At 49.5% G+C, this 15,423-nt stretch overlaps 1 protein-coding gene across 1 annotated transcript in view; it reads left to right on the top strand.

Annotated features, from left to right (window-relative positions):
• Nucleotides 1–231: 231 nt before the first annotated feature.
• The window catches only part of PTK2B (protein tyrosine kinase 2 beta), a 132,825-nt gene continuing 117,633 nt past the window's right edge, over nucleotides 232–15,423 (top strand). Inside the window, exon 1 of the mRNA XM_061163839.1 lies at nucleotides 232–372. The gene's annotated coding sequence lies outside the window, so the exon portion shown is untranslated. The remainder of the gene's footprint in view (nucleotides 373–15,423) is intronic.

Here is a 15,423-nt window from a genome sequence, read left to right as displayed (position 1 = left end):
TATCAGGAGACCCCACGTGGGGCTGGGGGTGGCAGAGGTGGCCCCCTCCCAGGTGGGCACGTGCAGCTCCGGGAATTGGCAGCGGCGTCTATTTCAGAGTTTATGGTAAGAGGCTGGAGCCACACACGCTCCGCACCGCAGACAACACACCCCACCCTTTAAGGAAGTGGGGAGGAGAGCGGCAGGGGTGTGGTTAAGTCGGAGGAGGAGCAGGGGGAAACACAAACCTGTCAGCGCTCTTACTCAGCGGAGGCCTCCCGAGCCGCCGCGAGCCCCTTCGGAAGCGCCCCTTACCTGCCTAGCCCCCGCCGCACCTGGCTGAGCAGAGGAGAAGCCGCAGCCGCCGCCACTGGAGCCGGCGCTTCGCCCCGAGTGAGTCCCCTGCCGCGATCGATCGGCGCCGAGCGCCCGGCCAGAAGTTGGGAGGCTGGATGAGGAAGGAGGGGTGGGGGGCGACTCCCGGGCCGCGGACCCAGAAGTGGGCGCCTCTGCGCCGGCTAGCCCTCGGCCAGGGGGAGAGGGAGTCTATTTTGGGAGTTCGTTTGAAAGTCAAGGGTGTTTTCTTTCCCCTTTTAGTTCTCTTATCGGGTTCAGACAGGGAAGGCCGGGGTTATGATGAGAGGACTCAGAAGGGCCGCCTGCCTGCAAAGGTCAGATCAGAGAGCTTTCAGAATCCACCTTCCACTCCTTCCTTAGAGCCTTTGCCCGCGCCCCGCGCCGCACCCCCCACCCCCCGCCCCTACCCCTGAAGACAGCGCGCCCACCCCGGTCACGGGCCCATGAACACCCCGCGACATCCCGCATTGGATTCTTGTTCCCCCAACCTGACCACCCCACGAGGCACCTTCTGTATGTTCACCCCCGACTGGAAGCGAGCAGGGCTCTGCAAGGGCATAGAGGCAGGACTCGTGTGTGTGTGTGTGTGTGTGTGTGTGTGTGTGTGTGTGTGTACCTGTGTGCCCTGGGGGACTAAAGTTAACACCTGCTGCTGCCCTGGGTCTCTGTGAAAATACTTGGGAATGCCCCTAAAGAGTTAAGCTCCCTGCCGCCTTCTCCTCCTGGCAGGCGGTGCGTGGGCAAAGCCTGGGGTGGGTGAACAGGCAGCATATGGGTGCTGTTCTGAGCCCAACAAGAACCCCACCAACTGCCCTAACCCTCAGCCATCTGACACTCTCGTCTCCCTGCACCCCAAACTTGGTGCTCAATCTTGTTAGACTCCTCCGAGGATCAGGAGAAGAAGGAACAGAATCTGGGACGCAGGGGACACTCACCAGGGGCACTCAGAAGCCAGAGCAGAGAAGAGCTTCCCCAGACCCACGGCTGGACATGAGCCCTCGGGGGCAGTTGGTGCCAAAGATGAGGGAAGGGGCAGGAAGAGGCCCCTCCCTCGAGGGCAAGGAATGCAGTTGTGGACCTAACCCCAGATTTCACAACTCCTCTGGGGGCGGGTGAGAGGAGGCAGAGATGAAAAAGTGAGTGAAGATGGACAGAGGGAGGAAAGTAGACACACCAAAAGACAAGCTCTGGCAGGACACTGGGCTCTCATTCCTCCATTCTGTACACATTGGCTGACTTCCTACCCCAGGCCAGGTGCTAGCACTGGGCGTCGGGGACCACGGTGTGCACCATCCGCCACCCACCCACCAGCAGTGCTGTGGGGAGGAAAGCAGCAGGTGCGGACTGCCCAGTGCTGGAGACTATGGGAGGGTATCCAGGAAGGCTTCCTGGCGAAAGCGGCTCTAAGTGGAGACCTGAGGATCAGTAGAATTAGTCCGGGAGGGAAAGAGGGGGATGAACAGCACAGGGCACAGCAAGTGCTGAGAGGAGGCCAGAAACAGCATGACGCACCCAGGAAACTGAAAGTAGCTCTGGGGGCTCAGTGCGTGGAGCTGTGGAGCGTGCCGGGCGAGGTGACGCTCAGAGGTGGGGAGAGACGCTCCAGGAGGGTCTGCCCTGGCTGCCATGGCAACTCCTGTCGCTCAAGCCCTAGAGCCAACAGCCTCTGCCTTGACGCAAGGGCGGGGCTTCCAGATTTAGCAAATGATAATACAGAACACTCAGATTTGAATCTCAGATAAGCCACGCGTATTCGTCGAGTACAAGTATGTCCCATGCACTCTTTGGGACATACTTGTACTGAAACATTATTCACTGTTAATCTGAAATTCAGGTGTAACAGGACGTCTGGTATTTTATCTGGCACCTGTCTTCCAGTACAGTGGTCCCCAACCTTTTTGGTACCAGGGACCCATTTCATGGAAGACAATCTTTCCATGGACTGGGAGGTGGGGAGGGATGGTTTCAGGATGATTCAGGTGCATTACACTTGTTGTGCATTTTATTTCTATGACTTTTACATCACTTCCACCTTGGATCCCCAGGCATTAGATCCCAGAGGCTGGGGACCACTGGTCTGGGAGAAAGCTGAGGATGCTACTGTGCTTGGAAGTGAGGGGTGGGTAGTGTGCAGGCACCAAGGGAACAGTCTCAGGACTTATCATCTTGTAGCCGGTCCTCCTAGATTCCACTTTGGGGCTTGTCCACTAATTGACCATATTGTCTCTTAAAAACAAAACCGAACAAAAACAATTCCTTAGTCTTTGGAGCTGAGTGGACCTGGTCAGGTGCCAGCTTGGCCCCCTGCCTGCTGTGAGACCCCCATAAACCACTTAGCTCCTAGAGCCCCAGAACCTCTTCTCAGAAATGAGGACGAGAGTACCTGTTTGTCCAGGTTGTAGGCTGGAGCCTTGGTCACATATGTAAATTGCCCAAGGAATGCTGAAGAAAAAGTGGTAGATATTAATCTTTGTAACACTTCCCCAGGGGTGACCAAAGTAGCATCCTCAAAGGACTTGGGGCTCATTTATTTCTGTTTATATTTATTGAGTGCTCAGAGATACCAAAGTCTTCCCAGGTGGCACAGTGGTAAAGAATCTGTCTGCCAATGCAGGAGATGTGGGTTCAATCCCTGGATCGGGAAGCTGCCCTGGAATAGGAAATGGCAACCCACTCCAGTATTCTTGCCTGGGACGTCCCATGGACAGAGCCTAGTGGGCTACAGTCTACGGGGTCACGTGGAGTCCAACACCACTGAGTGACTGAGCACACAGGTCCCAGGGGAAATATGTGATGGGGATCCCGCTCCCAGGGAGAGTAGGTTAGCTCCTGAGAGGGAGAGCCGGGCTCATTTTTCAACTTTGTCTTTGACCTGCTGCCTAGATGCCCTGCTTCAAGGGAAGAGATACCCAGCTCTTATATTGGAGGACACCGGGGGTGGGGTGGGGGGAGGGGAATGACTCAAAGAATTAACTGAAAGGAAATGTGAGTGAAGTAACAGGGAGAATCCAGGTAAAACAGCTAGCACAGTGGCTGACAGAGACAAATGTGCCATAAAATTTGGCTGTCAATATTCCCATTTTTATGTTTTTAAAGGTTTATTTATTTGACTGTACTGGGTCTTCATTGCTGTGCCTGGACTTTCTCTAGCTGTGTCCCGCTGGGGCTGCTCTTTGCTGCAGTGTTCAGGCTTAGACTCTAGTTGTGGGCTTCAGTAGTTGTGGTGCACAGGCTTAGTTGCTCTGCTGCCTGTGGGATCTTCCCAGACTGGGGATTGAACCTGTGTCCCCTGCCTTGGCAGTCAACCCCTTGACCACCAGGGGAGCCCAACATTCCCATTTTTATACTGAGTAGCTTACTAGGAAAATAGAGCTCGGGGTAGAAGTAAGGATGCCTTGTTTTGACTTTTATGGGGGTGTTTGTAAGGGCACATTAACTGGCATCCTGAAAGGGAACCTGGAAGGAGCTAAGAATCTGTTAAGAGAAAGAGGAAATGGAAAGTGTGTCTCCCTATGAGAACCACTGGGTTAAAAATGGCCCCTCTTTCCAGTATCTGAATCTCCCCATCCTCCTGCCCAGTGATAAGCATTTTGTCCCCAGCTCTTAGAGCAGCATTTGCCAGACAGTATTCGGAGGAACTCTGTGCCGTGAGATAGTTACAGGTGTTCCACTGGTGACACGTTCCAAGGAGCCCACTCTCGGGTAAATATGCATTTGTCCTGCATGTTTGTGTGATCTAGACTATGGTCAATTCCACAGAAAAGTCATCTGTATCGCTGAACTTACTTGGTGGTGGTGGTTTAGCCGTTAAGTCATGTCTGACTCTTGTAACCCCCTGGACTGCAGCCTGCCAGGCTCCTCTGTCCATAGGATTCTTCAGGCAGAGAATAGAGTGGGTTACCATTTCCTTCTCCAGGGGATCTTCCTGACCCAGGAATCGAACCCAGGCCTCCTGCATTGCAGACAGATTCTTTACTGACTGAGCTATGAGGGAAGCCCCAGAAGTCCCTAAATTTGACTATAGACCCCTTGTTGTGGGTGGTTGTTGTTCAGTAGTGAAGTCGTGTCCAACTCTTTGCAACCCCATGGACTGCATGCAGCACAGCACTCTTCCCTGTCCTTCACCATCTCCCGGAGCTTGCTCAAACTCATGTTCACTGATGCCATGCAGCCATCTCATCCTCTGTAGCCCCCTTCTTCTCCTGCCCTCAATCTTTCCCACCATCAGGATCTTTACCAATGAGTCAGTTCTTTGCATCAGGTGGCCCAAGTATTGGAGCTTCAGCATCCTTGCTTCTTATGAATATTCAGGGTTGATTTCCTTTAGGATTGACTGGTTTGATCTCCTTCCAGTCCAAGGGAACTCTCAAGAGTCTTCTCAAACACCACAGTTCAAAAGCATCAATTCTTTGGCACTCAGCCTTCTTTATGGCCCAATTCTCACATCCATATGTGTAGTGGGTTGGAGGGGTCATTATTACCTTCTCAAGGGAGACAGCCAGTCCACACCTAGTGATTGTTGATATGAGTGCAGTTCTTGGACTGAGCAGATCTTTCTGTGGACATCATTCATCCCATTCTTCTAGCCTGGACTCAGCAGTGTCCAACTTATGGAAGGATCTTCGGGTACTGGGCACCATGTGCCCTGTCCTAGCATCACTCATGCCTCATGAACACAAACCCCGACATGTGTCAGCCTACAGCCTCCTACGACTGTTCCCACCCTTTTACCATGGTTCAGAGGACCCTGGAAAAGTATGTCTCTCAGCCCACAAGCCCTCTGGGGTGATGGGGGAGTTCCACGTGTTCAGATACTATTAAGTACAATTGAGGTAGGGGAGGGGAAGGAGTGTACCTTGGGCAAACCCTGCATGGTAGGTCTCCTGACCCCTAGTTTTCTCCCTGCCCAGGAGTCCTAGGCTCCAGGACCATGTGGTCCCAGTCTCCCAGGTAAACGGAGTAGATATGGATAATCCGAGGCGGCTGGAGTAGAGATGGACAATTGCCAAGGTGTGCAGGCAGAAGGGGTGGTAATTAACACAAGTTCTTGCTGGCTCCTGATCGAGAGTTTCCCTTAGACTCTGGGCCAGTTCTAGAGTAAAAGGGGAGGAGCAGGGAGATGGGTAACGGTCTCCGAAACACTAATGTGGTTGGTGGTGCTGTGGGCCAGTGCCCAGACTTGGTCAGCCAGCCCAGGTTCCAGCTTCAGCTCTGGGACTTATGGTATGACATTGGCTTGGCCAAGCCCTATCACCCTCTCTTCCTCATCTCTGAGATGGAGATGATGGCAGAGCTTTCTGTGAGGGGATACCAGGAGTAATAGTCAAAATGTTAACAGCTGCTAAGGCCTAGGCAGGAATCTAACAGAACACAGGCCATTGTGTCAGTGGTCATGGGTAACCCGGGGGGTGGATCGGGTGGGCAGTCAGGGCGCTGGGGGAGCGGACATTTACCAACTTGGATGGACTGCTGTGCCGTGCTGTCACTTCAGTCATGTCTGACTCTTTGTGATCCCATGGACTGTAGCCCGCCAGGCTCCTCCGTCCAAGGGATTTCCCAGGCAAGAATATTGGAGTGGGTTGCCATGCCCTCCTCCAGGGGATCTTCCCGACCCAGGGATCAAACTCATGTCTCTTATGTCTCCTGCATTGGCAGGTGGGTTCTTTACCACTAGCGCCACCTGGGAGGCCCTCCAACTTGGATGGACTAGTCCAGTGTTTTCGTCTCCCAGATGGACTTATGCACCAGCTTCATCACCTTGACTGTACGTAAGACATGCAGTCCTTTATCAGGCACATGGTAGGCATCCAATAAGTGTCAGCTCTCCTTATCATTCTGTATTCACATTTAGAGTCAATTTGAGTTGATGGGGAAGGGTTGTTTTTTTTTTTTCTCCTGGTGATAAAGGCCTTCTTCTGAGGGGCAGAAGTCAGCTTCTCACATGGACTGTCTCACCAACATGCAATCACGTATGAGACAGAATTTGCGTCTTGCCCCCAACCCGTACCCCCTACTCCTGCCCCCAGTTCACTCTGTTAGCAGCCTGGCCAGATCAGCTCTTTAGCCATCTGAGCGCCTTTCTACTCCCACGCATCAGACACTAGAGCCTGCACGGTCACTGAAGGTGCCCAGAGGGCTGACAGGAGAAAACGGCAGCTTCAGCTTCCGGGGCGCTCGGCACCCAGCACAAAGCTCTGAGCCATGTGAGGGGGTGGTGTTGGGGGAGGGGCGCAGCTTTTTTAGTCACTCTGCTGTTTCCCAGGGTATAATTATTACTCATGATGATGGTTTGATTAAGAGAGCAGGCTGGAGACTGTGTGTTCCGATGTACTTTTTACCTAGACCCGAGGAGTGGGTTGATAGAGGTGCAAGATTTTGTCTCCAAGTGACCCTCTGGGTGGGCTGTGGGTGGGCTGCAGACCCCACCTAGCTCTGACCTTACCCAGCACTAAAGGCAGCCAGTCAGTGTGATTAGAACCAAGATCAACCACCTCCAGTGCCTTGGAAGGGAACCTTCCCCTTTTCTATCCTGGTGACCATCCACTAACATTTTCCTCCTCTTCTGTGTTCTTCCCTTTTTTGTCCTGAAATTCTCCCTCACAGGACTTGGCACCATCACTGCCTAGACAGGAGCTCAAAGAATCCACTGGCCTGGTGCTGAGAGCTTGCTCCTGGGTTTAGTTCTTGTCTCGTGGACTACCTCCCTTTGAATAGACCAATTCTCCCAACAACTTTGAGGGCACTCTGATTGATGCCCCTTTTTTGTCTGACGGTCTTCCAGCTGGCTCTGACTCCCCAGCTGTTGCAATCCCCCTGGGACACATGCAGGGTGACCCGTTCCAGGGCCCAGGAGTGGGCCCTTGTCTGACACTTGGAAATGAATTGTCCGAGGAGACACACACGCTGACAAAGCAAGAGACTTCATTGGGAAGGGGTGCCCGGGCAGAGAGCATTGGGGTGAAAGGACCCAGGAGAACTGCTCTGCCACCTGACTCACAGTCTCAGGTTTCATGGTGATGGGATTTGTTTCTAGGTTGTCTCTGGCCAGTCGTTCTGGCTCAGGGTCCTTCCTGGTGGATCACACGTTGCTCAGCCAAGATGGACGTCAGCGAAAAGGATTCTGGGATGTAGTTGGACACACGGCATCTCCTTTTGACTTTTCCCCAACTCTTCTGGGTGCAGGTGGCCTATTAGTTTAAGACAGGACCTCCTGTTGTAAAATAACACACACAGATGTTTACTATGGTGCCTGGTCAGGATGGGCGGATTCAGTCAACGTGCTTCCCCTAACAGGCCCATTGGGAATTCTACCCCAAGTTCAGGTTTTGCTCTTCTGAGGGCATGGGTACCATTTCTCTCCAGTGAGAGAACAGTCCCTCCTCTGGTCCGTGTCACTTGGAGCATCACGTGTTTTTCGGGTTTCTAATCCTCAACAACCCCCCAACTTCCTCTCTAGCCTTAAATAGTCTCTTTGTTCTTCATGAGCTTTGAGGGTGAGAACCCAGCTCCTCTCTCTTTGGCTCAGGTGTATGCTCTTCCCACCCTTAGCTCCTGCTCTGGCAGGTAACCAGAGAGCTGATACTCTAGCACCTTCGAAGATGCCCTTACCAGCATCGGCTTACCTGTGGTTTGCTCTGACACAGACACCAGGCGCTAAAACACGGCCATGCCCGTTGAGGCAGTTGTGAGTGGCTGTCCCCAGCTGAAGTTCTTGAGTCCCCAGCTCAGCACTGGCAGATTGTCAGCCTGAGTGAGTGGGAAAGCGGTCAGGGTCGGGAGACCCGGCTCTGGTTTAGATTCTTCCAATCGCTAGCTGTGTGACTTCGGGCAAAGTAACTTCGCTTCTCATTCAAAATGAAGAAATAGTACCACAAGTTTGATAGGGTCATTGAGAGAAACACCTGACTTGTGTGACGTTGCCCCATAAGACACCCCAGGAGTGATTCCTGGAAAGATGAAGAGCTTGGGTCAGAAAGATGTGGGTTGAGTCTTTTTTAAATTATTATTTATTTATTTTTTGGCTATGGGTCTTCGTTGTGCAGGTTTTCACCCAGTTGAGGTGCACAGGCTTCTAATTGCAGTGGCCTCTCTGGTTGCAGAGCACCGGCTCTCAGGTGCCCTGGCTTCAGTGGCTGTGATTCCCAGGCTCTAGAGCGTAGGCTCAGTAGTTGCGGAGCGTGGGCTCAGCTTCCCCGTGGCATGTGGAATCTTCCCAGACCAGGGATCAAACCCATCCATATCTCCTGCATTGGCAGGCAGATTCCTACCCACTGGACCACGAGGGAATCCCTGTGGGTTGAGTCTTGATCTGTCACTTTTCCCCCTCGATGACATCACCAGTTATGTAACCTCTCAAAGACTGAGTTTTCTCACTTGTGACTCATTCTTGGCATTTGTTCAACATTTCTCCCCTCCTTCAGCCCCCTTGTCACTCACAGAGTATATTCTTTCCCCGAGTTTGAAGGATTGTATCTTTCCTCAACGAGTTGACAGTCTTCTTAGGGACATAATGAAAGTGAAAGTGTTAGTCTCTCAGTTGTGTCTGACTCTCTGCAACCCTATGGATTGTAGGCGCCTCCGTCGATGGGATTCTCCAGGCAAGAATACTGGAGTGGGCAAGCCATTCCCTTCTCTAGGGGATATTTCTGACCATAATACATAAACATAAATAACTGTGAGACCAGATAGGGACTTTTGGTTCCATAAAAGAGGCACCAATAAAGTACAATGAGGTCAGAGAACAGAGAGAATTCTTCTGTCTTGGGAGTCTGGGAATGCCTCCTGGATGAGGTGGCATTTGAAAAAGCTCTCAAAAGATGTCCAGAGTATGACCCTGGAAACATGGGATGGGTCAAAGAGCATGAATAAGAGGGAGGCTGGAAGGCATGATTTGAATGACTCATTTTGGCTGGAGCCAAGAGTATCAAAGAGCAATTAAGATAAGGGTGGAGAATAAAATAAGGTTGGGACATGGTGGCTGAGGGGTTGGACATGATTCTGCAGGCTATTGGGAGCCACTGGACTTTGTTCTGAACGTAGGTAAAGGGTTAATGATCAGGTTTGGGCAGCAGTGTATAAAGTAGATCAGAAAGAAGAGAGCTTGACCTGGAAAGAGGGGCATGGAGGAGTCTATTATAACAGTTCCTGCCTGAAGAGTCTAGATAAATTCTGTGATCCGGGATGATTTGCAGGTCCTGGAGAGTGTCTGCTGGCTAGTCGGAGGCTTCTGTGTTCTCTGAGTTGAAATTGGTCCTGACGTGGATTTAAAAGATGTAGCATTTATGGGAGCATCAAACTGTTTAGGTTATATAAGTAATTTGTCATTCCCCTTAATCTTCTCCTTCCTCCACCTTCTTGCTTCACATGTAAGCCATTTCCCGCAGACCTCAACTTTGGTAGAGATGCGCTGTCATCCTGTCTCGAGATCCAATGGCAAGCTTTGTAATGGCGGGCTTCTGGAGAGGCATGCAGCTCTATCTACCACCTCCAATCCACCCTCTTCACTTAAGGCGACTCCTGGTTCCCTCCTCCTGCCTGATCCTCCTCTCTTGCTTCAGCTCTCCACTTCCAAGAAACTGTAAGAGATGTCCACTTGAGTAACTCATCTTCAATGATGCAGGTTGAAAAACAAAACTTGCTGTTTTCTTACCCCAAAGCCTCACCTTCTGGCTCCCCTCCTCTTCACAGTTGCAGTTCTCCTGGGCACGGAGTTGTAGTTCTCCTAGTCAGAAACTTTGGGTTATCTCCCCTTTCTCCTCTGCTCACATCTTACCCATCACTAATCCTGCAAATTCTTTCTTCGTGCCTCTCATTCCTTCCTCCCGCTTCCCATGCCCCTACTCTAGTCTGAGCCATGTTCCCTGATATCACCGGATGTTACCTCACTGCCTCTCCTTGCTTCTAGGTTCCTCGGAAGGTCCTGTGCCTCTGGGCAGATCTGGATCCCTTACATTTACTGTTTAATACTCTCTGTAATCTCACCTCCGTTTACCTTCTCTCCTAACTTCCCCATACTTTCCAAACTAAGCCCTTCACCCCGAGTAGCCTGGTCTGCTTACTGGTCCCCATCAAACCTATGCCCAAACCAAACCTCTGCCCAAATCCTCTCGGACTGCCTGCCAGGACTGCCAGCCCCTTCACCCTTCTTCAATCAGACTTCTCCCCCAGGGCTCAGGCCAAGCCCCACCCAGTCCTTCCAAACTCCCTCAAATTCCAAGGGTTGGAGATTCCAGCTTCCTCCTCTACACACTCATCTGGCTTGGCTCCCTGGGGCCAGATGCAATCTTTGTCCTTCTCTGTGCTGGGCTTCACAACAGCCCGTGGCAACAGAGAGGACTGCATTCTCCATGTCCACCCACCATCCCTTCCCCACTCCCCCCGGCCCCCTGAGGTCAGGATGCTATCCTGGCCTCTCAGGGAATGTGCAGGTTTTCCAGAGCCCAGAGAGAGGGAGTGGGTGATTTAGAGCTTGATAATCGCTTTGTTGAGCTGCTCCTGTCTCTAATCCACTGGATCCTTGCTTTCTTTTCCCTCTCATCTTCCTGCTTATTGAAATCATCCTAGCCAGGCTGAGTGACAGTAGAGAGTCAGGGAGTAGGAAAAAAAGACCAGAAGCTCTGGTCAAGGGTGAAGTCACTTTGGGGATACAGGAGAGATTTCCAAGGCACAGGTTGGCAAAGTGGTTGGTTCAGGAGTACGTACATGGTAGTAATGAGAATCTCACTTAAGATTCAGGCTTTGGATGCTGGAAAAAGAGCCTCTCCTCTACTAAGAGCCTGAGTGATAAGGAGATCCTGAATGATGAGAGCCACAGTTTTTAGCCACCTGGACTTCCACCCACCTGTGCACAGGCTTGGGGCTTGTCGTGGTGACTGCAACAGGGCTGTCCAGAGGGTGGTTCTCCGTGGTCCCCAGAGTGGCCTCTGGACCTCCTCCCTCTTTCTCTACCTGACTCTCTGTCTAGAAAAACTCTTCCTGCACCTGTTTGCTAAACATTTAGTGGCCAGCCTGGGTTGACTCCTGGGGAGAGGCGTGGGGACAGAGAGAGCGCTGCCCGGGAGCAGACCCAGGAAGTGGCTGCTCAGTCACCTCCCTGTCACTTGACCTTGGGTGAGTCACTTAGGTGGGCCTCTTCAAGCCTCAGGGTTTTTATTTGTGCTTACAATAAGGGGGTTTGGGAGTTGTTAACCAGGTGATATCTTATTCAACATGGACCTCAGGGGAAAGCCCCGTGTGTAAACCAGCTCACAGTAGAGCTTCCCAAAGTTCAAGCAGGGAGGGCAGGTCCCTCCATGCATCTCGAGGGGCCCGGATCATCTGGGATCCTCTCCAGGCCTCCAGTTCCTGAGGTCCTCATTGTTTATGTGTTTAAACACAGAGACAGTGGACAGGGAGTCTAGATTCAGGTGCATTCAGTGAAGAATGAACTCGAAGTGAGGAATGCTATCTGGGGCATGGCCTGTGTACTGTGGGAGCTGAGGGGGGATTGCATAAATGAGCACCCTTGGAGAAGATGCATAATTTCCACCTCTGAGGAAATGCACATGTTTATGAGAAGAAAATCTGAAGCTTTCATCTAAGCTCCAAGGAACTTGTGGCACCCTCCCACCAGATATTAAGAACAACTCACAGGGCTTTGTAATCAATTTTTTAGATTTTTGAAGGAATGATCTCCAACTTAAGCTCTGTTTTAATTCAGGTGAACTAGGCTGTAAGCTCTGTGGAGGTCAGAATGCAGGTCTCAGCGTTTGTACTGAGAGTGAGATGGATAGGTGGTGTTTGATACACAGTTGGCGTTTAATGCATACATGTTTCATGCCTGAGCACATGTGTCTCCCAATAAGGAGGGCTGTGTACAGCACAGCTAATGTAAATATGTAAACATTTCCAAATGGGCTTCCCAAGTGTCTCAATGGTAAAGAATCCGACTGCCAATGCAGGAGATGCAGGTTTGGTCCCTGGGTCAGAAAGACCCCCTGGAGGAAGAAACGGCAACACAAGCCAGTATTCTTGTCTAGAGAATCCCATGGACAGAGGAGCCACACAAACGTTTCAAAATATTTAACGTATAATTTTAGAGACACACATTTTAAAGCGCTTGCTATTTATATAAAATAATATATTACTTTAAAGTATGGCTTTTCCCCAACTCTCCCTGTTTACGAAACAGTCAACATCTCAGTCCCATCTTGACACCAGTGTCCTCTTCACTTTTTGAATCAGCTCTCTGTGTTGTGGCCTATATCGCCGTCCCAACAGTCTAAAAAGAGTTGGCTATTTCTTATAAACACAGAAGATGTTTGTATGTTTTTTAGTAACAGCCTTTTGGAGAGAGAATTCATATACTATAAAATTCATCATTTTAAAATGTACAGTCTGGTGAATTTTGGATCTACAGAGTTGTGTAACCATCATGGCTATCTAATTGCATGACATTTGTATCACTGTCTAAGAAACCTCATCCTGTCAGTGGTCACTCATCATTCTCCCCTCCTCCCAGTCCCTGGCAACCGCTAGTCTACTTTCTGTTTTTATGGATTTGTTTATTCTGGACATTTCATATAAACGCAATCATGTAACATCGTAGGTCTTTGTGTGACTGGCTTCTTTCACTTACAAGAATGTTTCTAAAGTTTATCCACGCTGTAGTGTATATTGGTCCTTCATTCCTTTATATTTCCAGTTAATAGTCCATTATTTGTATATTCCACATTTTAGTTAACCGTTCCTCAGTTGATGAACATTTGAGTTGTTTCTACTCTTTGAGCATTATGAGTAATGTTGCTGGGAACATTCATGTACAAGTTTTTGCATAGACTTATATTTTCATTTCTCTTAGTTATAAACCCAGAAGTAGAATTGCTGGGTCATGTGATAACTACGTTTACCATTTTGAGTAACGGCCAAACTGCTTTCAACAGCAGCTGCACCGTGTTATGCTCCCATCAGCAACGTGTTATGGTTTCCATTCTTGGAACTCTTGTTATTGTCCGTAATTTTGATTTTAGGCACCCTAGTAGCCATGAAGTGGTACCCTGGCGTGGTTTTCACTTGCATTTCCCTAATGATTGATGATGTTGAGCATCTTTTCATGTATTTATTGACCATTCATACAGCACTTTGGAAAAATGTTTAATCAAACCCTATAGAAGATATTTCTTTTCAATGTCTAGAGCGTAACTACTTCGTGCATTGCTTTTTGAAAAATGGTCTTTTACAAAATTCAGTGCTTGTAATTATGAGGCTGTGCCCCCAAACAAAGTTTCTGAATCTATATTATAGTACTATAATATGGAGATAAACTTTAAAAACATTACTGTAAGTGAAATCTATATTATATATATTATATTATATATTATATAATATACTATATTATATATGTTATATTATTATATGTTATATTATTATATATTATAGTCCTGTGCTTCTTTTCTAAAACAGTTCTATCAGGTGACCTTTGTAAACAGCCCAAACTAACATTTATTGTAGTGGCATCAAACAAATATGTTTTCCCAGCTTGTTCAAAATAGGGTATTTATGAAAGAAGCCCATAAAATGAAAGATTCCATAAGGACTAGAATATAAACTTCCTGTTTTCTGACTGATAATTTGGGGAGGGAAAGAGCACGTGTGATATTTAAAAATAGATGATGACCGAATGGATGGATGAATGGACAAATAACTTTAGGAATGAATGAATGAACAAAGGAAGGAATGCAAGCTGGTGAAACAGTCAATCAAGCAGCCACACCAATCTGGCCTTTTTTCTTTCTTTATTCTCATGGAGAAAACCAGCCTTGGTCTTTCATCTATACTCTATAGAATCATATATGTTATTAATTTTTTTGGAAAACTTGTAGTTCCAAGTTGGAAACAAGACACTAGATTTTCTGTTGCCTGACAGTCTTTCTCACCTTCTTTAAAATGGGAGAACTACAGTCTGCCTGGTTTCTGAAAGTGGTTGAGAAACCAAAGACCACATAACAGGACGGCATGGTTGAGGGCTGCGCATTGGTGGAGCAGGACCTTTAGGGAGATGACGTGGTACAAGGGTTTTCTCGGGTTTGCCCTCATCAGGGTCCAAGCCCACCACTGTTCTTCCTACTAGCGTGAGGACTTGTGTCTAGCCCTGGAGGCTTCTCTCCGTCGCTTCTCGGGGGTGGGATGGTCTGACCATCTCACAAACCACATTCCCTGCTGACTCACCAGCAGACTCCTCGGAGAGAGACTGCCCCTTGCATACTTCCCTCTGGTCTTCTCTTAAGACACACGTGAGCCGAAGCATGTAGCCCTCCTGGGTTTGGAGTACTGCCGCTGCTGCTCACTTGTGTCTGACCCTTTTGACTCCAGGGGCTGTAGCCCACCAGGCTCCTCTGTCCATGGGATTCTCCAGGCCAGAATACTGGTGTAGGTTGCCATTTCCTTATCCAGGTGACCTTCCTGACCCAGGGGTTGAACCCACATCTCCTGCATTGCAGGCAGATTCTTTGCTACTGTGCCACCTGGGCCACCCAGGTTTGCTATAAGAGTGAGAAAGGGAAAGAGGAAGATTGACTGGCCGGAGGACCGGAGTGGAAGTTGTGGCCAGACGTGTGAAGAAGTGACAGACAGGGATGGAAGCTCGACGGGAGGCTTTTAGAGGCCCGGACCCCGGAGGGGAAATCAGTGATGGATGAGACTGCTCTTTAGAAAGACCTTCACAGCAGTCACAGAGGGATAGCCACAGTGTGGCCAGTTTGGGAGGCTGTGAACAGCTCAGGGATCCTGGGCCAGCAGGACTGCGGTTCTGCTGGAGTGTGTGTGTGGTTGGAGTTGGGATCAGAGAACAAGGGGTGATGAAGGGAAGTGTTGATGGGGCCTGGTCCCCCGCTTCCTTCACATATGGTGGTCCCAAGGGAAATGGGGGGCACATCTGGTAAATCAGGCAAAGCCTGAGTCCCTTCCCACCACTTTATTTTCTTTTTTCTTTTATTTATTTATTTTTTTCATTTATTTTTATTAGTTGGAGGCTAATTACTTTACAATATTGTAGTGGTTTTTGTCATACATTGACGTGACTCAGCCATGGATATTTTCTTTTAAAAGTAT

This window comes from Dama dama, chromosome 16 (genome assembly GCF_033118175.1).
Source record: "Dama dama isolate Ldn47 chromosome 16, ASM3311817v1, whole genome shotgun sequence".
NCBI lineage: Eukaryota > Metazoa > Chordata > Mammalia > Artiodactyla > Cervidae > Dama > Dama dama.
The sequence above is the reverse complement of the archived record's forward strand: the minus strand, read 5'-3'. Positions and strand labels throughout refer to the sequence as shown.